This window comes from Mauremys mutica, chromosome 2 (genome assembly GCF_020497125.1).
Source record: "Mauremys mutica isolate MM-2020 ecotype Southern chromosome 2, ASM2049712v1, whole genome shotgun sequence".
Classification (NCBI taxonomy): Eukaryota; Metazoa; Chordata; order Testudines; family Geoemydidae; genus Mauremys; species Mauremys mutica.
In genome coordinates, this window is record NC_059073.1 from 232,111,297 (window position 1) to 232,134,919 (window position 23,623).

Genomic DNA, 23,623 nt, shown 5'->3' on the forward strand with positions numbered 1-23,623 from the left:
CTGCTTCTTAACAGTTTCCCCTGAGATTGATACACTCTTGAGCCACTACAGGACAGGCTGACAATTTTCCTACACTCCCAAACATAACTAATAGCCAAACTTATAGCAATACTATCAAGGCACAAAAAATTGCCAGTGAGAGCGCTCAGGGCTGGCCTGAGCACTAAGCAAATAAATATAATCAAAAGAACCAATTGCTTTCTGCCCCAGCATCCTATTCAAGCTCTGCAACTCACTCAAGGATTGGCGGTCTCTAAATCTCTGGCAGCAGAATATGGAATAAAGGAGAGAGAAATCCCTCACCTCTCCCAACATCTTAAGTTGTATTTATATTAGATTATATGGCAATGGTATGATCAGCCTTTTGTTATTTGGTGGCATCTGCTGGTGCTTTTATGTGTTCTGATATTATTCAGAAGCCTCTTGTCCATTCCACAAATCCTCTTGTTATGCTTCCTGCAAACAAGAAACACTGATCCTCTGCTCAATATCTATCCATCCATCTTTGGATATCTCTAAAGGAGCCAACTTAACAACCAACTTTAATTGTTGCTAGGGAAGAGTAATTTTGTTTTCAGAGCTGGGTAACAGTTGACCATTCACTACCAAAATCTACCACAAACAAAGTCCACACGAGCGTTTTCTAATAATTATTTCATGGAATTTTCCTTCAAACTGCAGGTAATTTCAGGTATTCTTGTTGGGGCAGTGGGGGGCGGGAGCTAATTGTCCTATGTGACATGAGTTAATAGTCTCTGTTCAAGTCACTGTAGCCACCACCACTAGTTTCAGCAGAGGCAAAGGGTGTGGCGCTGGGACTGCCCTCTCACCCCTAGAGTAGTCCTTCCAGTAGAACAGGGTTTGCAGCACCATGGAGAGAAGAGGTGGGGAAAAAAGGCTTGGCACTGCCCAAAGCAGGACTAGTTCTGTTTATTAAAGAGCTTTGGTTTCCAATGTTCTCAGTCTGGCATCTTACAGATACTAGATATTGAGGCTAGGCAGGATTTAATATAAATCAATAGATGTCAGTAAACATGAATTTCAGTTGACACATTGAAATCAACAACAAAAAATATCCATCGGTAAAAAGTTCGTTCAGCCTCACACACACACACCATGTGCCTTCAGGGATTGGTTGTCACCGGCCCTGTGGCAGTGCAGAGAGACCCCCAGGACAGCAGGATTGCGGAGGGGAGTGAGTGGAGCTGTGCGGAACTGCAGAGGGTGCCCTGTGCTGCAACAAGGCTGGCAATACTCTCACCAGCAGGTACAAGGCTGTGGTCCCAGTGGGGCAGAGCAGAGACCCCCATGACAGCAGGACTGCAGAAAGCTCCCTGCGGTGACACAGGATCTCTGCAGGCACAGGGTGCAGGGCAGGCTGAGGATGCTCCTGCCAGGGCAGAGGCTTCAGCCCAGCAGTGCAAGGAGGAGCCCCCAGGAGGGAGGCCACTCTGAGGCTGAAGGGCTAAGTCCGTGGGTAGGAGTCATTCATCAGCCAGGTGGCCGTCCCCAGCTGGGGACTTGTCCTCCACCTCCTTGTCCTGGCTAGGCCCTGTCTGCCAGGACTGCAGTCTTCCCTACACCTTACACCTGCAAGGATCTTGTGTCGCTAGCCTCTCTATATTTAACATAAAATTCACACACACAAGAACTACACTGCATTAACCAGCAACTCCCCACATTAGAATAAGCTCTCCTGTTTCAATTTCACTTCCTCTAATGTTTCATTCACATGTGCTTCCATTACTCCACATGCAGACCTCTCTAGACAATTTTGAATAAATTCAGCTCTGGTGTAAGCTATTGACTTCAAACAAACAGTGTTATACCAGCAATGAATATGACCCTCTGACTGTATTAATAAGTAGGGTTGCTAGTTTCCTTTTGGCTATAGCCTATGACCCTCAAGTGGGATTGTAAAACTACTCACTTTGAGCGGTCAGTGGAAGTCAAGCTGTTCTTTCATAGATTATAAAATCAGAAGGGATCACTGCAATCATCTGGTCTGACCTCCTGTCTAACATAGGCCATAGGATTTCCCTGGATTAATTCCAGTTTGAACTACAGGAGATTTTAGAAAAACATCCAATCTTAATTTAAAAATTTCTAGTGATGGAGAATCCATCACAACCCCTTGAGTTGTTCCAACGGTTAATTATCCCTCACTTAAAATTTTGTGCCTTCCTTCTACTCTGAACTTGTCTAGCTTCAACTCTCAGCCACTGGATCTTATTATAGCTTTGTCTGCTAGACTGAAGAGCCCTCTAGTATCAAATTTTTGGTTCCATATGTAGGTACTTATTAACTATGATCAAATCACCTTTTTAAGGTAAACAGATTGAGCACCTTGAAACTTTCGCTGTAAGGCATATTTTCCAATCCTTGGATCAGTCCCATGGCCTTAGAGGATCAGCTGTGGTAGATACAGATGGACCCCACCACTCATATGTTAACAGACAAGACTACTTACATAAAACATACAATAAGTTACTTCCTGCAACAAGGAAACAACTTAGTATTAAACATTTTGACAGAGCCATATAGGGGCATTTGTGCCTAAGTCTGAATCATTCTTCCCACAGACACAGGATTTTGTCCAGTACTCTAGGCCATGGACATGTCCATTTGTTTGTCCAAACAGGATCTTTGCTTCTCTCTCATACCCCAGTTTGGCATTCACAGCATCAACTTGTCCTCTCTTGCTGCCAAGCAGTTGTTGTTAGAGCACTGCCCCCACTGAAAATATGAGGAAATAATCCAAGGAAAATAAATGTATCCTCATCTTAGTTCTATGCAGTATTCAGATGTTAATTTAACCAAATTAAAGATCCATCAGGACCAGCTGTCCTTGTGCCTCAGGTTGCCAATGCACATTTCAGTCATGGTCTTCCACCCCAGCAGCAGAAGCACTTCATTGACATGGCTATTAACAAGAAACAAGGACGGTTTCAAATGAAACTGGGCACTTTTCCATAAGGGACTCCAAATTATCAGCAGGATTTCGGCAGCCACAAACAGTGTTTAATTTGTGCCGGGGCTCAGCCCCGGCACCTCTAGATTTGCTGCATTGGTTATGAATGGGAAAAAAAATTGCTTGAGCCCCCGGCACCTCTTTCATTACAATTTAAGCACTGGCCACAAGTCAGCAATGAGGGACAATTTCAAAAACAGCCCTTTGGTAAAGCATGCTGAAGCAAGTTACAGAGTTCCTCCTGAAATTTGGACTTGAGCAGCCACTGTCAAGATGCCTAGGTGAAACTGCTCACATTCATGCAGGACTTCAGCTCAATGGCTGATGAAATGCTCAACTTATAGAAAGAATTCTCTTTAACGTTATGATGCCTAATTCCAATCAAGCATGCTTACCATTCTACCACATGGCAAGCACCCTTACTATCAAGAACTGTTCTATCAGGAAAATGAATTGAAATCACCTAAAAAACATTTATCTAGGAGAGTGTCATGCATTACACAGGAACCTGGGAATCAAAGAGCCATTTAATTAATCAAACTTGATCATCATCAGCCCTCCCCCAAAAAATAATTATACACACACACCAGACATGTGGCAGTGACAGCCAGGTGATATTACATGATGATGTAAATGAAACTGGGATTTATTAAGCAAGTCTGACTGTGCCACCTGCACTCTGTCTAATAATCCCTCTCTGGCTGCAGAATGACTCACATTCCAAACCTCTGAGAAGCTTCAAGATGGCGATAATTAAAAAAACAAGACATCCATACACAGCCTACAACATATTTTCTTTTTCTCCCGTGTCCCCATTGTAGAGTCCTGAGAGAGCAGAAAGATTTGGACCCGACCAAATTTCCATTCCTAGCTACAACGATAGTGTGGACAAGGCTAGAGCATTTAGCCTTGCTGAAAGCAAGTTCAGTCACAATGGCAGCTGCAAACACTTGCGCACTGTTGCAAATTCTTGTGAATGGGGATGTCACAGGCATGTTAGACATGTTGGCACTGCCAACATGCTCTATTATCGATAAGGCTTATGACTACACATGTTACTTAGCTATTGCCTTTCCCCCTGTGAAGTACTGTCTTCCATTCAGCTTTTGAATTTACCCTTTAATGCTGGATTTTTAGAACCTCTTTCTCCGCTGCTCTGAGTAAGACATCTTGGGTGAAATAAAAATTCCCATTCCCAGAATGTGACCAAGATCTCATTAAAAGAGATACCAATATTATGAATAATCCAAAACTTACATTCCTACTACACAAGTGATTAAAAACAACAAGTTTATTAATAGACACCCAAATGTATTATAATTATTGTCATTGTGTGTATACAAAGAATTGGCTAGGAGTTAGGACCCTGAGGGAAAGGAGCAGCAGGAAGTTGGAGTTAAGATTCCAATAATCTGTTGGCTGCACATACATGGAAAGGTCATGGTGTTTCTTCCGTAAATGAATCACTGTTCACATTCCAGTAAAGCAGATGCTTTGTTATAAAAATATAGTGTTTCTCTTCCATCTGTCCACTCTGGTAGGGGGAAAAAAGTATTTCCTTAAGCCAGAAACCCCCCAAAATACTAAAGACAACAGCAAGGGAAAAAAACCATCATGCTTACAAGCCATGTTTTCATTTCTCACTCAAAATTCCCCAAGACATCTTATGGAAGATCTCCATAACAGAACCCTTATGTTTCAATGTATTTGTTCTTAGACAATAGAAGTACATCAGCTCACATCCTCTAGACCTCTCTGTGACATTGTATGCCACTGAACACAAATAAATCCTGCCTGTAAGATGATGCAAGAGCAAACAGAAACTCATTTGAAATGGCTGAAGTCCTTTCTTTCAGACCAAGACTATAGGGTCGTTATGAGCCCTCTCCTGCAAAGTTCAATCCTCTTGCTTTTATTATTCAATATCTAATTGCTGAAGCTACTGAGAGCGTGAGTCTGAAGTGCCAGCAAGATGCAGACAGTACCTTACAATACACCTCTTTTACAGCAAATGTAAACAGCACTGTAACAGGGTGGTCTGTCCACTTTATGAGCAGTAGAGCCCGGGGGCCAGCCAACTCCTGCTCCATGATGTGCCCTCTTTATGAAAACCGGTGTTCTAGGAATCAGCAGCCAAGCTGGGAATGGGGCCAGATGTTAATCAGGTGCCTCCTGACATGCTAAAACCCAGTTCTGAGCTGGGGGAAGGGAAACAGAAGCATAGGGGTAGGGCCCGTGAAAAGGGTTCCTGGATGGGAACCAGAAACTGCATGTTGGTGGGCGGAGGATCTGCACCATAAGTAAGCCCCTTCGTTTTCAGTTTAAACCGATTTTTACCAAAAAATTCCCTAGTTTTACAAAAAGTATTCATTTTTTTTCTGACTTTCACCCTACTTTTGTATCATTCAAATATATAAAAAATAACTTGTTTTATTAGGAAAAAATACCTTGCATGAGATACGTGTATTACGATAATACATTAGTCTCTGTCTATATGCAAAGCTGCCTGTTGAAGTAAGAAAATACACACTATAAAACAAACAGGCAGGCATGCAAACTCTGAAGTGCGTGTGCATCTGAACATACTGATGAATCTCACGCCCACCACGTACACATTTCAAGCTGTTCGCAGATAACAGTTTAAAGATCTGACACACTAAAATGGGAAGACAAAAATATCAGAATATGTTTCAGAACATAAGGAAGTATTCAAGAGTTTTTAAAAAAAAACAGGAGAAAAGGATGAAGTTGAGTGTATGCGCTGCAAATATTATGTGGCCCAATTATTAAATGTAAATATTTATGGGCTAATAGTTCTAAGTCTACAACAGCAAATGGTTTATTCAAATGAAAAAAGTTTTATTTGGGGATTAGAGATGTATTGTTTTCTTAAACTTAGAGGTGGCATTGTGCTTTGAGTTTTGTTTTAGTTCTGCAGCAAACCACATTAATGAACAGAATTCAAAGCTACTGAATACCTTTTTCCCCCCATCTTTCCATCCACCAAAATAAACCCCAATATTTACCCAGAAAAATTAGTACTTTTTGCACTGATTTTCACCTTTTATTGTTGTGGTAATGAACACTGATAAATTCCTGGGAAAAATTAAATAAAAGAAAACTGAAAACAAAAGGCCCTAGCCTAAGCTAGAGCACAGCCCCAGAACAAAGGAGAAATAGATTGTGAGTCTAGAGACCAAGGGAAGCTCCTTGGAGCAGGATCAGAACTCAGATGCTGGTGGGATGAGGAAGCCTGACTGTATCACAGCCCAGCTGTGGAGCTCCTAAACCAGGGGTCGGCAACCTTTCAGAAGTGGGGTGCCGAGTCTTCACTTATTCACTCTAATTTAAGGTTTTGCGTGCCCCAGTAATACATTTTAATGTTTTTAGAAGGTCTCTTTCTATAATATATAACTAAGCTATTGTTGTATGTAACAAATGAGGTTTTTAAAATGTTTAAGAAGCTTCGTTTAAAATTAAATTAAAATGCAGAGCCCCCCAGACCGGTGGCCAGGACCCGAGCAGAGTGAGTGCCACTGAAAATCAGCTTGCGTGCCGCCTTTGGCACATATGCCATAGGTTGCCTACCCCTGTCCTAAACCAAGGGGAAGCAGTTTGTGAGTCTAAAGACCAGGGCACAAGAAAACTGTGAAAGACTCCCCAGAGAGGTCAGGGGCTGGAGCATGACAGTCAGATCTCCTGGGCCTGAATTACTGGGGAAAACCCTGAGGGAATTGAAGGCAAGTGCCTGTACTGGCTTACCATGCCCTAAGGGGATGCACACCAGGACTGAACCCTGCTACAAGGATGTCTCCCAGTTATCTTAATGTCAGGAAGAAATCAGGACCTGGATGAAGAGCAGCTGGCTAAAGCTGAACTCAAGATTCAGGTGATGCTGGTAAGAAGAGGAGAAGGCTTCAAAGAACTTGCCTCTTGTGTAACATCCCTCACTGATGAGGGCTTGATCTGCCCTTGGATTGTCAAGCTGGTTTTCAGGTTTGGGATTTTTTTATTTTTTTTTATTCTCAGGGGGCACCAATTGGTGCCCCAATAGCCATGGGGGTAAACAATGTCTGCTTCCAACTGCAAATGGATAGAAGATTGTGTTCCATCCCATTGGACATAGGCTGCTCATAGAGATCCATGAATTCATTACCTTTTGGCTTGATTACTTCATCTCATATCTAAGAATAAAGCTCCAGCTCATATAAAAAGCAGCAGCCAGTTTCCTTAGCATCACAAGTCACTGTTAATAAGTCATTGCAATGTTCCACTCTCTGCAATGACTTCCCATTGAATACAAAATTTGGTTCAAGATTAGGGTGACCAGACAGCAAGTATGAAAAATCAGGATGGGGGTTGTAGGGTAATAGGAGCATATATAAGACCCCAAAATCAGTACTGTCCCTATAAAAAAAATCGGGACATCTGCTCACCCTACTCAAGATCCCGTCTTGGTGTTCAGAGCCCTCCATTAGGACTGTTCATAGCTGACCAAGAGACCTCCTCTCTTTCTCTCTCCACATTATATTTCAATGGAACATCCATACTGTTGACCAACAGAGGAAGAGATATGCACCTAATTATAGATCTAACTCAGTGATAGGAGTGACCACAGGCCTACCTACTTCCAAAAACTAAATGCCAAACTCATGTCCTTGATTTAGCTCTGCTTCAATAAATTCTTCACCCACACAAACAAATACATGTTTCAAAACCATATACAGTAACCAAGCTATTACAGGCTGGGAAAAGAAAGAGAAAGATTACGGTAATTGTTTCTATTTTTAAACAGTGGGTAGAATTTAAATACTATATTGAGTGGATGGACAACATACCATAACTACCTAGACAGATAGACTTGGGGCTAAATTCTTACACATACCCCTCTGGCTTCATTAGGGCCTTTTGAGTGAGTCAGTAAGATGAGCAGGATTTAACACTCAATAACAAGACTTATTTTATCTGGAGCCAAGAATTCCTGGAGGATACAGCTACAGTTTTCTCCTAGGCACAGATCCTCAAAGGAATTTAGGCTCCTAACTTCCACTGATTTCAATGGAAGTTAGGAGCCTAAATACCTTTTAGAATCTTGGCTCAAGTACTTTTAGTATCAGAAAAAATAAGCTAAAGAGTTATTTTCCTGTGATTAAATAGGTTTTAGCAGAATATTTAACTAGGAAAAAGATCACCTGATCTTAAATTATCCAGATGGAGCACCTTTCCTTGATTCCAAAACCAAGAGCCTGTGCATGCTACAGATCACATATGTGGAAGTGATATCAATATGATATATTACAGAGACATGACACGTTGAATTAGTCACCTGCCCTCTGCCAAATTCTCCATTTGGGCCAGGGTTACTTAAAACATTCCACACTTCTGAGCAACTTCTAACAAGTTGTGTTTTGTTTTTTAAAATCAACCAGCTAGAGAAGTGTTTCCTTCTTTTTTCCCCAAATGTCAAGAAATTACAAAGAGAGATGATAAACATGTAAGAGTTTGTGGTGTCCCACACTAAGGTAATCAGGGATAGAATTAAGAGGATTTTCATTAAAAGAAGTTATAAAAAGGAGCCGGTACTTCTTGAAAGCAGCATATACCTCCAGGACAACAGCCCCACAGTTGATCTACCAATACCAAACTGGTTAACTAAAGACCACTAGCAATCATGATGGCAAGCTTCCAGATAGCAATGGCCACATGCATCTCCATGCTGAAGGGAGCTCTCATGTAGGTGTTCCACTACTACTGCTCTGGGGTGAGCTCTGCATAGATTTCTAGTAAAGTGGGCTCTCTCATCCTTAAGTGCTGTACCACTGCTGATCTTCCCAGGTCTGCAGCACTATCCTGTTCCATCTGTAAGTGCTGGTCACCTGAGTCCAGAAGTGGCAGCTCACTGAGAGAAGTTGCTCTTGGAAAAGTTCATACAGGGGTCACTGCTCAATTTCATCATCCTCTTGTGCTCTTATTGCCACAGCACCACCCTGGCTGTCTCTCAAGTTACCCAAAGCATGACTGCCAATATATGTGCATCTGCCAGTTTGTGTTAACTACATCAGGATCACAGCACTCAGCCATGTCTTCCCCATGCTGCCTGACAACAGTTTGACAATGGCGCTGGGTTGCAAAAGCCAGGTGAATGATGGGATAAAAGGAGAGGAATGATGGGAATTTTTTCATTTGACCCAAAGTCCCAGAAGTGGCTTCTAGTAGGTATCCTATTATGTGCCACAAGAAAAATCCCCAAATGCATAGCACCTAGTGGCAGAACACTGCACCATGGGATTTCTGCCCTGAATGCTGTGCGCATATTTCAGTAAAACACAGCACCATGTGGACAAGATGATTCAAAAGGGAAGCAGCTTCAATTGGCATAAAGCAGTGAGGACAAGCTGCTTTTGGAACAATTGTTCCCGATCAGTTAATACACAAAAACAATCTGAAACAACTTTCAAGTGTTGACAAGCCCTGAGAGAGACTGTGGAGGGTAAAGATAATATTTACCTAGCCACATCACAAAGTCAGGCCGCAAGAAGAAACCAGAAAACTGAAAGCTTATAGAGGATCAGACTTAAGCATATTTCATGTACCACAAGAACAAAAAAAGAAGTGATATTTTTCCATTGGGATGGCCTTAACAAATTGTGGGCAAAATGCACCTTAAAATAATACTAATAATTCTAACTATCATCTTTTTTAAACATGCACTTCAAAGAAGATATTATTTCAGCTATCACAATCTCCAAACAACTAGATCTAGGAAGTAATACTTGTAACTTTATCATGTGAAAGCAGGAACTTTTTCTTTCAGGTGATATAAAAAGCATTAATCTCTAACTCTAGCATTCATGTTGCCGCCAAAGAGGGAAAAAATGGGGATTTTAGAATACACAAGCAAAATTTCAATAGTGGCTATTGATTAACTACCATATCTAGAACTTTGGACTTCTCACGAACTCACCTAAAAGCAGTATAAATACATGCAAGTAATACAGCTGCATTATTTATTTAGGCATATAAATTTAAAATCTATTAAAATGTTGGCAGAATTTCTTAATGAATTTTCAGTCTTATGAACAGTTGTGGATACATTATATGCCATATTAAAACAAATTAATATTGGTGTTCAGTACTGGGTTTATAAGAAAATGACAGAAAAGTGAACATCGTATGAATTTATGAAAACTAGCATGGCTATTTTAAAAAATAATCAAGACGGGAAAGAAGAGAGTAGAAATGTGTGGGTGCAGGCAAAATTAAATATGGGGGGGTTAAAAAGTTATGTTATAATAAGTAATGAATATATTTGTCTGTCCATCAGATGTCTCTGAGCCAGAAACTGTCTTTTTGTTCTCTGTTTGTGCAGTGCCTATCACAATGGTCCTGGTGCATAAGTGGGGCTCCCAGATGCTACACTAGTAATTATAATATTTTAAGGGGCCTGATTCTGATTTCACTTATGCTCCAAGTTTACTATTTACACTGATGGATGTGAGAGCAGAATAAGGGTCAAGCTTTATACCATCTGGTGCCCTAGTGATGTGGATATACCACTTACAATGTTTTTAGAAAAGCTCAGTGGAATTAAAGCCTTATTAGATAAAGCTGGGCATAGTACACGACTTCTTATTTTTGGCAGTTTATCAAAGAAAAAAACCTATCTAGTACAGGGAGAAATGATTTATCTGTTGTTACAATTAATACTTTATACTATTCTGGAGAAGCAAGTCCTGTGATAGCTAACAAATTTGCAAGAAAGGCATATTCTGAAAAGGAATCAGTAATAGTTTTTTACCAAATGTGGGATCTCAAATGGAAAAAGTCCCCAGTATACATATAACAATCACGCCCTTGAGCACATTGGCTATAGCCAGTGTCCTCAAAGATGGCAATAGCTCAAATCTAATTCATTTACCTGTTTCATTTTAAAAAAAAAAAAACCATCTACATCCCTTCACTCCAAGAAACCCAAAACCAGTGGTCCATTCTGCAGGAACTGGGTCTGGGCAATAACCACTATGCACTGATCTACACTACTACACAGTAGTGCCTTGATTGTGTTACAATATGGTTTGATTGTCCTGCACGCACAAGACCAAATCATGTTGTAACTATGGTACATGTAGTACAATTATTGTATCATTTGCCCCAAACCATATAGGCTGGGTCTGCCCATTGCACTAGCTAGCACTAATATTGCTGGTGAGAGTTCTAGCCTAGACTCGTGGCTAGCTGGCCTCAGACAGGGAACCCCCCTCTCACGTGACTTAGTGGTATGAATACAAATAGTCAACTTGCACGTTTTCCCTCACTACTGCAACAGGGGGAGAGCTACCTAAAACAGCCAAGGTAGGCATAGACTTGAAGAGAGAATACCAGAGTATACAGCCCATGCCACCTCATATGACCGTCCCTGTTAAGTAGAAGCGGTGCATTAACATCCACTCGAACACATATCGAGAAACTCATTATCCTTTTTGGCGCTTCAAAGCCCATTAACGCAAGACAGTAATTGCTTGTCGATGGGGAAAAACTGCTACATCGGACCGGCCGCCCCTCCCTCCGCCCCTGGTTCTCAGCAGCGCTGGCAGCAGCTCCAGCTTTAGCAGGGGAGCCAGTGATCCCCGTCCTAGGCCCCCCTACAGCAAAGGCTGCTCCCTTGGACCCCGAAGGTTGTGAACGAGGATTCCCTGTCTCCAAACCCCACCAGACCCAGACCCAGGCTACCCGGTGCATCTGCCTCCTCCCCCAGGGGAGCACGAGCGCCTCGGGGTGACAGAGCCGCCAAGTGCCAGCCCTGGCAGAGCAGAGAACGAAATGAAACCCGCCCCCCTGCGCGGCCGGGCCCCGCTAGCCCTGTCCGCTCGGCCCCGCGCCTGCCCTACTCACCCCGACGGCGGCGGCTCCCGCGCTCCGCCCGCTCCCCGGCAGCGGCGTCGGCACGAGCTCGGCAGGCAGCAGCGCGGGCACAGCCGCTCTCCCAGCCTAAGGCAGCCAGGGGCGGGGACTCGGCGCTCACGTGACCCGCGGGGGGGGGGGGGCGGGGGCGCTCGCTTGGCTGTGCCCCGCTGGGAGGGCACGTGGGTGGGGAGGCGCCCAGGCGAGGCAGCGGGAAGGAGGATGGTGCTCTGCGCTGGAGGCGGATGGGGTCTGCTGGGCCCCGGCGGCTGCGGCTGCACAGTCTGACACGCCCTCCTGCGGCGGCTGCAGCAGCACAGCTGGGCTTCCTGGGGGCGGGGGTGTCACAGCAGGTGCCTCGGGCTGGGTTTCCTGTGTGAATCAGGTTTAGGGTGACCGCGCAGGCGGATGTTAGGGGCTTTGTATCATACATGCAACTAAACCCCACTCGCTCCAAACAAAAAAAAAAAGTGGCCTGATTTGTCAGACGTGCTATCTGGCCACACGCTCTGATTTAGCATAAAGCAAAGTTCAGCTCTGGTGAGGTACTGAACCGTGCTGGGAACTTAAAGAGCTCGGGGCAAGCCAAAAGCTTGTCTTTCTCACCAGCAGAAGTTGGGCCACTAAAAAAGGCTCTTACGTAAATTAAGCTGTCATGGGATAAAAGGAAAGGTCCTTTCATGGATTGAGAACTGGTTAAAGGACAGGGAACAAAGGGTAGGAATTAATGGTCAATTCTCAGAATGGAGAGGGGTAACTAGTGGTGTTCCCCAAGGGTCAGTCCTAGGACCAATCCTATTCAATTTATTCATAAATGATCTGGAGAAAGGGGTAAACAGTGAGGTGGCAAAGTTTGCAGATGATACTAAACTACTCAAGATAGTTAAGACCAAAGCAGATTGTGAAGAACTTCAAAAAGATCTCACAAAACTAAGTGATTGGGCAACAAAATGGCAAATGAAATTTAATGTGGATAAATGTAAAGTAATGCACATTGGAAAAAATAACCCCAACTATACATACAACATGATGGGGGCTAATTTAGCTACAACGAGTCAGGAAAAAGATCTTGGAGTTATCGTGGATAGTTCTCTGAAGATGTCCACGCAGTGTGCAGAGGCGGTCAAAAAAGCAAACAGGATGTTAGGAATCATTAAAAAGGGGATAGAGAATAAGACTGAGAATATATTATTGCCCTTACATAAATCCATGGTACGCCCACATCTCGAATACTGTGTACAGATGTGGTCTCCTCACCTCAAAAAAGATATTCTAGCACTAGAAAAGGTTCAGAAAAGAGCAACTAAAATGATTAGGGGTTTAGAGAGGGTCCCATATGAGGAAAGATTAAAGAGGCTAGGACTCTTCAGTTTGGAAAAGAGAAGACTAAGGGGGGACATGATAGAGGTATATAAAATCATGAGTGATGTTGAGAAAGTGGATAAGGAAAAGTTATTTACTTATTCCCATAATACAAGAACTAGGGGTCACCAAATGAAATTAATAGGCAGCAGGTTTAAAACAAATAAAAGGAAGTTCTTCTTCACGCAGCGCACAGTCAACTTGTGGAACTCCTTACCTGAGGAGGTTGTGAAGGCTAGGACTATAACAATGTTTAAAAGGGGACTGGATAAATTCATGGTGGCTAAGTCCATAAATGGCTATTAGCCAGGATGGGTAAGAATGGTGTCCCTAGCCTCTGTTCGTCAGAGGATGGAGATGGATGGCAGGAGAGAGATCACTTGATCATTGCCTGTTAGGTTCACTCCCTCAGGGGCACCTGGCATTGGCCACTGTCGGTAGACAGATACTGGGCTAGATGGACCTTTGGTCTGACCCGGTACGGCCTTTCTTATGTTCTTATGTTCTTAAAAATATGTTACCACACCCACCTTCTGATTAAAACATCCCCTTGATACTATTCTGCACTCCACTCTGGTTGCCTAACCACCCATTTCAGGATCCCGCTTCTTGTCTTCAAAGCCTTAAATAGGCTAGAACAGTGGTTCTTAACCTTTACTACAGCCTGCACCCCTTTGGTTCTCAAAATATGTTCTCGTGCCCCTTATCAAAAATCAAAATATGGTTTCGCACCCCTTATAAAAAATCGTTGCAGTAGTTCAGTTCTTTAAACCTAGATATATTTTTAGTTTGTATATTACAGTAATCGTTAAAAATGTATAATGTTAATAAATACATTGGTTTGATGAAACAAAGTACACCTCTACCCTGATATAATGCTGGAGCCAAAAAATCTTAACATGTTATAGGTGAAACCGTGTTATATCGAACTTGCTTTGATCCACCGGAGTGCACAGCCCCACCCCCCCGGAGCACTGCTTTACCGCGTTATATCCAAATTCGTGTTATATCAGGTTCCGTTATATCGGGGTAGAGGTGTAGTTGTACTTATGTGCCTGTGCTTAATTTGTGTTTTCGATGATTTACCTTCTAAAAAATCTGGCATGTCTCGCATCCCCAGAAAGGGCATCTCACACTCCCCAGGGGTATGTGCACCCCAGGTTAAGAACCACTGGGATAGAGCCTAGTTACCCGAAGGTATGTGAAAATGCAATTAGACACCCACGACTGATGCCGCTGCAGCAGACGTTTTCAAGGGGACAGAAACGCTGATGGACCCCAGATTGAGGACGGGTACTCTCAGCTGTGGAATTTATTGCCTCCATGAATTTACAACCTCTGGAGCCTGAGTTTTGTCACTTTAAGGGCATCATGCAAGGCTTATCTCCTTCAGTTAGCCTTTTGCAAAGCACTTAGTTGTGAAATGGCCAGTTACATGCCCTAGGATAGAGGTCACCTATATTTTATTTCTGGTGAGTTAGGCCCATTTGGGGGTTTAGAAGTACATGGGACCATAACAGACTGGCAACCATACAGTGTACCAGACTGTACCAGGCCAGGTTGTGACAAACAGAATTAAGGAACAAAAGATTTTCTATCTTAGATATAAAATAAATGACCCAAGACTGCAGATGCCTTCAGACATAGAGATTTCACTCAGGCATAGTAGCACTCTGAATCTCTCAAATGTATCAAGGCAGAACATTTCTTCTAGGAGTCTAGCAAATCAAACTTCCCTTTATTCCTTCTACAAGAAAAGTTGTTTTTTTTAAGTCTTTAAGAAAAAAAGAAAAGTGAATTTAAGAGAGACACATCCAGCCCATTTTAATTTAAATACAGATTTTGGGGAGGAGTCCGTCAGTGAGGAAAGGCAGAAGCAAGCCGCAAAAACCACATTTCAGGAATCTCCCCCAATTGTTACCGTAGATGTTGTAGTCTACCAACTTCTGCAAATGAAGGAAGAACAATGAGTAAGGAATTCAGATGGGCCCATAAGCCAGTGATCAGCTAAGGCAGGGGTGGCCAACCTGTGGCTCCTGAGCCGCATGCAGCTCTTCAGAGGTTAATATGAGGCTCCTTACCCAGGCACGGATTCTGGGGCTGGAGCTATAGATGCTAACTTTCTGATGTGCTGGGGGTGCTCACTGCTCAAGCCCCTACTCTGCCCCAAGCCCTGCCCCCACTACACCCCTCCCCCCAAAGCCCATTCCCCTGAGCCCGCCATGCCCTCACTCCTCCCCCCAATAGCCTCCTATGCAGGTGAAACATCTGATTGCGGGGTAGGGGAGAGTAGGTGCTGATTGGTGGGGGCTGCTGGCAGGCAGGAAGCGCTGGGGGCTGGGGAGCAGATGGGAGGCTGCTGATGTATTACTGTGGCTCTTTGGCAACGTACATTGGTAAATTCTGGCTCCTTCTCAGGCTCAGGTTGGTTGCCCCGGAGCTAAGGGGTGCGAAGTATAGTGTAGAGTCCAGGGACTTGGTAAATCATGCCCTGCTGTTCTCATGTCCTTTTGGAATGTTTTTCTCGTAAGGATATTAAAATAGCAACTACCTTTCATCTTTAGTATTGTTTACCTAAATCACACACTTGATTGCTGTCTATTAAAGTTTACAATAGTTTATAGAAGCATACATGTAACATTGTGTGAAAATGCTGGGGGGAGGGAGGAGTTCTCAGGTGCAGTGCAGCAGCTTTACACCACATTCTAGTGCGGTGTAATCTCTCCCGAAAACCATCTTAACCAACCCACAGAGATCACCCCAGTGTAAGGATGATCCTTCAGTGCTGAAAAAACAATATAGGGACTCTTACTCCACTCTCTTTTCCTACTACCATAGCAGGGAATACAGGACATGGCCACTCGTCTGCCCACTTGTTACAACCTTTTGCCCCAGTGGACAGAATGGCCAACAAGGATGAGAGAGTGTGACTAGTTGTGCATGACCTAGTACCACTTTAAACAACTCTTTGTGCAGGTCTCCTATAGCTCAGCCATCAAACTCAACAGAGACTCCATCACTGAAGGCAAGAGATGAGTTGTGAATTTAGTTCTGAATATAGGGAGGCCTGGGATCCTTTGTTTTCTTATTTAGTGTTTATATAAAATATTATCTGATCCTTCCAGTAAGGCATTGAATTGGAACAAGTTCTAGGGGGAAACTATGTTGTATGGCCTCAGACAATTGAAAGAAGATGGTTATTATTAATTTGAATGACAGTAGTATGCAGAGGTTTCAATCAGATTGAGGTACCATTAGGTCAGGCACTATGCAAACTCTTAGAGGCAGATGTGAACAAAGGTGACTTAATTGTGATTACTTATGGAGCAACATGCTATCCAGAATGAGTAAAGGTATGAGAATCTGGGCCATAGCAAGAGACACTCTCTGCCCCAAAAACCTGGCAGTGGATGTAAACAGTGTAACACCCAGCATGTGTTTACATCAGCCTTTTTTTCTGAAAAATTTGCTGTTATTGCTAAAGCTGATGCAGTGTTAGCAATGATGGGAACACTAGGCAGGATTCTGGGTGGCTGCTGGCATTTTAAATCACTGCATTCTCTAATCCTGCTCAATGCATATTTATATGACATGATGGTAAAAGCACCGATGTTCACCAGCACCTTGTCTACATGAGGGCTCCCAACTTTGCCACGTACTAGGGAACTTTTAGTGCAGGCCAGTAGCAGAGTCCACATGGGTCACAACACCTGAATGTGGCATAAAATTTACACCTCTCTGGTATGGACTAAAGCACTGTGTAGACAAGCCCTAACACTGACAGGGACACATAGTTACATACACTAGCTATGTGCACAATTTTCAGGTTTCAAGTCAATTTTTTAATATGGCTTAAATAAACCAGAAATCTCCTTGAGACTGATAATCCCTTACTGGCCACCTGTGAGTCATTTGGTCCGATTTTCTGCCCTTGCAGTAGATTATTTTGGCAATGGTAGTTTCAGTTTGGTGATTCAGGCCTGTAGTAAAAAGTCTACCAGCACAGCTATATCAGTTACAAGTATGAAAAAAATCACACCCGTCACCAGTGTAGCTGTGCCAGCAAAAGCCCCAGGTAGATGCCGTTATATCAGCAAAAAAGTCTTTTGCCAGTTTAGTTTATTTCATTCAGGGAATTGGTATAAACTATACTGGGTAAATGAAGCTGGAATTAGCTGTATCTCCACTATGCAGTTTTGCTGGTATAGTCTAAGGCATGGTCTACACTTAAAAGTTTTACCAGTATAACTATGTCGGTTGGCAGTGTGATTTTTTTTTTAATTGATACAGTTATACTGGTAAATGCCCCAATGTGGACGCAGATATACTGGTATAAAGGTGATTTATCAATATAGTTATTCCCCTTCCCATACAGGAATAGCTACACGGGTATAAAGCACCAGTATACTGCTATATCTGTATCCACACTAGGGGTTTTGTACCCTTTTAACCATACCAGTGTAGTTAATGCGGTACAATTTTCCAATGTAGACATAAAATCACTTCACTTTCCTGAAGTGGTTAAAATCTCTTAGAAGAACTTAAGACACTTAAAGAAAAGTATTTTTCACTTGCAGCAATTGTTCTTCAAATACCACTTTCAGTATTTACATGTTTTAATGTAATTTATTTTATTCTTCTTTCAGATTTTTATATTCTGTCTCTCTTGCACCTCATTTTGAATTGGAACTATGCACTACATCTTGCTGTAAGCATAGGGATTGCAGACATTTTCCAGATGGAACAGAGGTTGAAAAACATCCGGACCAACTCAGATGACTGTATGAAGTGAGCTACAGAATGTATTTGTGAACTATACAAACTTTCCTAAAGGACTATTTTGCTCTTTCATACTCATATGCTATAAAATAGGGGTGGCCAACCTGTGGCTCCGGAGCCACATGCGGCTCTTCAGAAGTTAATATGCAGCTCCTTGTATAGGCACCGACTCCAGGGCTGGAACTACAGGTGCCAGCTTTCCAATGTGCTCAGGGGGTGCTCACTGCTCAACCCCTGGCTCTGCCACAGACCCTGCCCCCGCTTCACCCCTTCCCACCCCTCCCCTGAGCCTGCTGTGCCCTTGCTCCTCCCCGCTATCTCCCAGAGCCTCCTGCATGCCATGAAACAGCTGATCGGGAGGTGCGGGGAGGGAGGGGGAGGTGCTGATCGGCGGGACTGCCCGTGGGGGGCTACTGATGTATTACTGTGGCTCTTTGGCAATGTACATTGGTAAATTCTGGCTCCTTCTCAGGCTCAGATTGGCCACCCCTGCTATAAAAGGACCTGGGCCAAATCATTCCCTCATTACAAAATGCAGGGTTCATGGAGGATACCGTGTTCGTGGAGTGGAAGACCTCCTGAGGATCTCCTTGATGAGTTTCCTCAACAAAGGGGGGATGGGTGGGGTTTGGATGGCATTCTGCTTCCAAACCTCATGGATTCCGAGGGAGCTGCAGGTAAACACACGTGACCAGTCTACCCTACAGCTTTTGCCATTGCTACTATCCTGCACTGGTGGTGAATTATGCATCCTGTTTTTTCCAGTGTAGACCACACATGCCTATTTCCATCTTTTGGCTGATGGCTCCAACAATATATTCTGTTCTTCAGCCACCAGCATGTGACGGGTTGGATCACAGAAACCCCCCTGGCAGCTGCCAGCTGAAACTGTTCACTGAAACTGAGATGCACTCAGCTCAGGGGCTTCTTAGGCCTGATCTAGACTACGCGTTTATACCAAATTTAGCAGCGTTAAAACGATTTTACGCTGCACCCGTCCACACAACGAAGCCCTTTATATCGATATAAAGGGCTTTTAAAACCGATATCTGTACTCCTCCCCGACGAGGGGAGTAGCGCTCAAATCGGTATTGCCATGTCGGATTAGGGTTAGTGTGGCCGCAATTCGACGGTATTGGCCTCCAGGAGCTATCCCACAGTGCACCATTGTGACCGCTCTGGAAAGCCATCTGAACATGGATGCACTGGCCAGGTAGACAAGAAAAGCCTCATGAACTTTTGAATTTCATTTCCTGTTTGGCCAGCATGGAGAGCTCACCAGCACAGGTAACAATGCAGTCTCCTGAGAATCGAAAAAGAGCTCCAGCATGGACTGCGCGGGAGGTACTGGATCTGATCGCTGTATGGGGAGAGGATTCCATGCTAACAGAACTCCGTTCCAAAAGACGAAATGAAAAAACATTTGAAAAAATTTCCAAGGCCATGATGCAGAGAGGCCATACCAGGGACTCAGTACAGTGCCGTGTGAAAGTTAAGGAGCTCAGACAAGCCTACCAGAAAACCAAAGAAGCAAACAGAAAGTCTGGGGCAGGGCCAAAAACATGCCGCTTTTATGCTGAGCTGCATGCAATTCCAGGGGGGTCCGCCACCACTACCCCACCCCTGTCCGTGGATTCCGAGGTGGGGGTGGTAATCTCAGCCATGGCTGAGGATTCTGTGGACGGGGAAGATGAGGAGGAAGAGGAGGACGTGCTTGTAGAGAGCACACAGCACTCCGTTCTCCCCAACAGCCAGGAGCTTTTTCTCACCCTGACGGAATTACCCTCCCAAACAACTATCCCAGACAATGAAGCCATGGAAGGGACCTCTGGTGAGTGTACCTTGTAAATATAAGACATGGTTTAAAAGCAAGCGTTTTTTAATGATTAATTTGCCCTGAGGACTTGGGATGCATTCGCAGCCAGTACAGTTACTGGAAAAGTCTGTTAACATGTGTGGGGATGGAGCGGAAATCCTCCAGGGACATCTCCATGAAGCTCTCCTGGAGGTACTCCAAAAGCCTTTGCAGAAGGTTTCTGGGCAGCGCTGCTTTATTCCACCCTCCATGGTAGGACACTTGACCACGCCATGCATGTAGCAAGTAATCTGGTATCATTGCATGACAAAGCCTAGCTGCGTATGGTCCCGGTGATTGCTGGCATTCAAGCAACATCCGTTCTTTATCTCGCTGGGTTATACTCAGGAGAGTGATATAGTTCATGGTAACCTGGTTGAAATTCAGGAATTTAAGTAAGGGGACAGAGATGGCCATTCCTACTGGGCTGTTTGCCTGTGGCTTAAAAGAAATCCTTCCCTGAAGGTAGCCAAGTGGGGGAAGGAGGGGTGCGATTGGCGCTGAGCTTTTCCGCGTTTGGCTAGCAGGGATCTTTCCTGCTACCAGCCATGCGGTTGTGGGGGAGGGGAAAGGGGGATGTTTAGCAGTGATCTTCCATGATGCCAGCCACGGGGTGGTTTCTGCTGCTGCACGTTAACAGGAAAGAAGCAGCACTCAACGGTAACACCAAAGCTGCAGGCACTCAATATTAAGATGCAAAATGCGACCTTGTAGTGAAGACATGTGCTATGTACGGTGAATAGTGTTGTTCACCGTGAAAGAGTATGACAATTGTTCTCTAAAATGTATCTTTTTAAATACTTCTCTCCCTTTTTTTCCTCCCTCATGCAGGTGCAAATTTTTCAAGCCTCCCTACTCCGTCCCGAAGGCTATCTCAGATAAGGCGGCGGAAAAAAAAGACGCAAGAAGAAATGTTTTTGGAAATCATGGAAGTGACCCGTAATGAAAGAGCTCATCTGAATGAGTGGAAGGACGTGGTAGCAAAGTACAGGAAAGATGCCAGTGACCGTGAGGACAGGAGGGACCAACGTGAGGCCAGGAGGGATGAACGTGAGGACAGGAGAGATGCTCGAGATGAGAGGTGGCAGCACGAAGATCAGCGGTGGCGGGATGCAACTCTGGGGCTGCTGCGTGATCAAACTGACATGCTCCGGCGTATGGTGGCGCTTCAGGAACGGCAGCAGGATCACAGAGTGCTGCTGCAGCCCCTGTATAACCACCCTCCCCCCTCACCATGTTCCTTAGCCTCCTCACCCGCCAGACGAGTAAGAACTCGTGAGGGTAGGCTCCGTGCACCTGCCCACTCCACCCCAGTGGACAGCCCAACCAAAAGGCTGTCATTATTATGAAATTTTTTTAGTGGCCTTTTCCTTCCCTACTATTCTCCTCCCAAACCCCACCCGGGCTACCTTGTCAGTTCTTTCCCTCTTTTTATAATTAAGTAATAAAGAATACATGATTTTTAAACGAGAGTGACTTTATTTCCGTAGAAAGCAAGCTGTGATCGAAGGGGGTGGGTGGGTGGCTTACAGGGAATGAGTCAATCAAGGGGGGAGGGGTTCATCAAGGAGAAACAAACACAACAGTCACACTGTACCCTGGCCAGTGATGAAACTGGTTTTCAAAGCTTCTCTAATGCGCTTCCTGGTGTGCTCTTCTAATCTCCCTGGTGTCTGGCTGCGCGTAATCAGCGGCCAGGTGATTTGCCTCAGCCTCCCACCCCGCCATAAAGGTCTCCCCCTTACTCTTACAGAGATTGTGGAGAACACAGGAAGCAGCAATAACAAAGGGGACATTGGTTTGGCTGAGGTCTGAGCGAGTCAGTAATGTGCACCAGCGCGCCTTTAAACGGCCAAATGCACATTCTACCACCATTCTGCACTTGCTCAGCCTGTAGTTGAACAGCTCCTGACTACTGTCCAGGCTGCCTGTGTATGGCTTCATGAGCCATGGCATCAAGGGGTAGGCTGGGTCCCCCAGGATAACGACAGGCATTTCAACATCCCCAACTGTTATTTTCTGGTCTGGGAAGTAATTCCCTTGCTGCAGCCATTTAAACAGAGTAGTGTTCCTGAAGACACGAGCATCATGAACCCTTCCCGGCCAGCCCACGTGGATGTTGGTGAAACGTCCCTTGTGATCCACCAGTGCTTGCAGCACCATGGAAAAGTACCCCTTGCGGTTTATGTAGTGGGTGCCCTGGTGCTCCGGTGCCAAGACAGGGATATGGGTTCCATCTATCGCCCCACCAGTTAGGGAATCCCATTGCAGCAAAGCCATCCACTATGACCTGCACATTTCCCAGAGTCACAACCTTTCGTAGCAGCAGCTTAGTGATTGCTTTGGCTACTTGCATCACAGCAGCCTCCACAGTAGATTTGCTCACTCCAAATTGATTCCCGACTGACCAGTAGCTGTCTGGCATTGCAAGCTTCCACAGGGCTATCGCCACTCGCTTCTCAACTGTGAGGGCTGCTCTCATCTTTGTATTCTGGTGCTTCAGGGCAGGGGAAAGCAAGTCACAAAGTTCCATGAAAGTGCCCTTACGCATGCGAAAGTTTCGCAGCCACTGGGAATCGTCCCACACCTGCAACTCTATGCAGTCCCACCAGTCTGTGCTTGTTTCCCGGGCCCAAAAATCAGTGTTCAATGGCTAGAACCTGCCCCATTACCAGCAGGATCTCCAAAGCACAGGGGCCCGCGGTTTGAGAGAATTCTGTGTCCATGTCCTCATCAGTCTCGTCGCCCGGCTGCCGTAGCCACCGCCTCCTCACCTGGCTTTGCAGGTCCCGGTTCAGCATAGACTGCACGATAATGCGCGAGGTGTTTAAAACGTCCATGATTGCTGTCTTGAGCTCAGCAGGGTCCATGCTTGCCATGGAATGGCGTCTGCACAGTTCACCCAGGAAAAAAGGCATGAAACGGTTGGCTGCTGCTGCTTTCACGGAGGGAGGGGTGAGGCTGTACCCAGAAGTACCCGCGACAATGTTTTTTGCCCCATCAGGCACTGGGATCTCAACCCAGCATTCCAATGGGCGGGGAGATTGCGGGAACTATGGGATAGCTATGGGATAGCTACCCACAGTGCAATGCTCAGGAAATCGATGCTAGCCTCGGTACATGGACGCACACCGCCGAATTAATGTGCTTAGTGTGGCCGCGTGCACTCGACTTTATACAATCTGTTTTAAAAAGCTGGTTTCTGTAAAATCAGAATAATCCCGTAGTGTAGACATACCCTACATTAACAGAGACTTTTCCAGTGCCCAGTGTTCAGCCTTTCTCAGCAATCTGCAAGTTGTATAGTTCTAGCTTCTTCTGATTTTCAATCATTTATTTTGCTTCCTTTTCTGTCCCTACTTCCCTTACCCGAAATAAGCAAACAGAAAATAACAAACCAGTAACCTCTTTGCCTGTTCTCCAGCCACCACACTTAAAACTCACTTAAAATCACTACCAGTACCTCAAAGCAATCAGCTGTGCACAGATCCTGCCAACTACAGCACTGTGACGGGTTGAATCACAGAAACCCCCTTGGGAGCTGCCACCTGATGTGCCAAGACTACCTCTGCCTCCTGCTTTCCCTGCCAGCTCGGGACCCCAGCACCCTGTCTTGCTGAGCCAGGCACTCCCGTCTGCTCCAACACAGGGTCTGAATTACTTGCCCTAAAGCTGCAGGTTTATCTGAAAGCAGCTAACAGAAGTGTGCTTGTCTTTAACACTCAGATGCCCAACTCCCAATGGACCAGCTGTTG

The 23,623-nt window shown here is 44.7% G+C and overlaps 1 protein-coding gene across 1 annotated transcript in view; it reads right to left on the reverse strand.

The window, feature by feature from the left end:
* SNX10 (sorting nexin 10) overlaps positions 1-11,977 on the reverse strand; it is a 59,819-nt gene extending 47,842 nt beyond the window's left edge. The window contains exon 1 of the mRNA XM_045006150.1: positions 11,864-11,977. The gene's annotated coding sequence lies outside the window, so the exon portion shown is untranslated. The remainder of the gene's footprint in view (positions 1-11,863) is intronic.
* Positions 11,978-23,623: the final 11,646 nt, after the last annotated feature.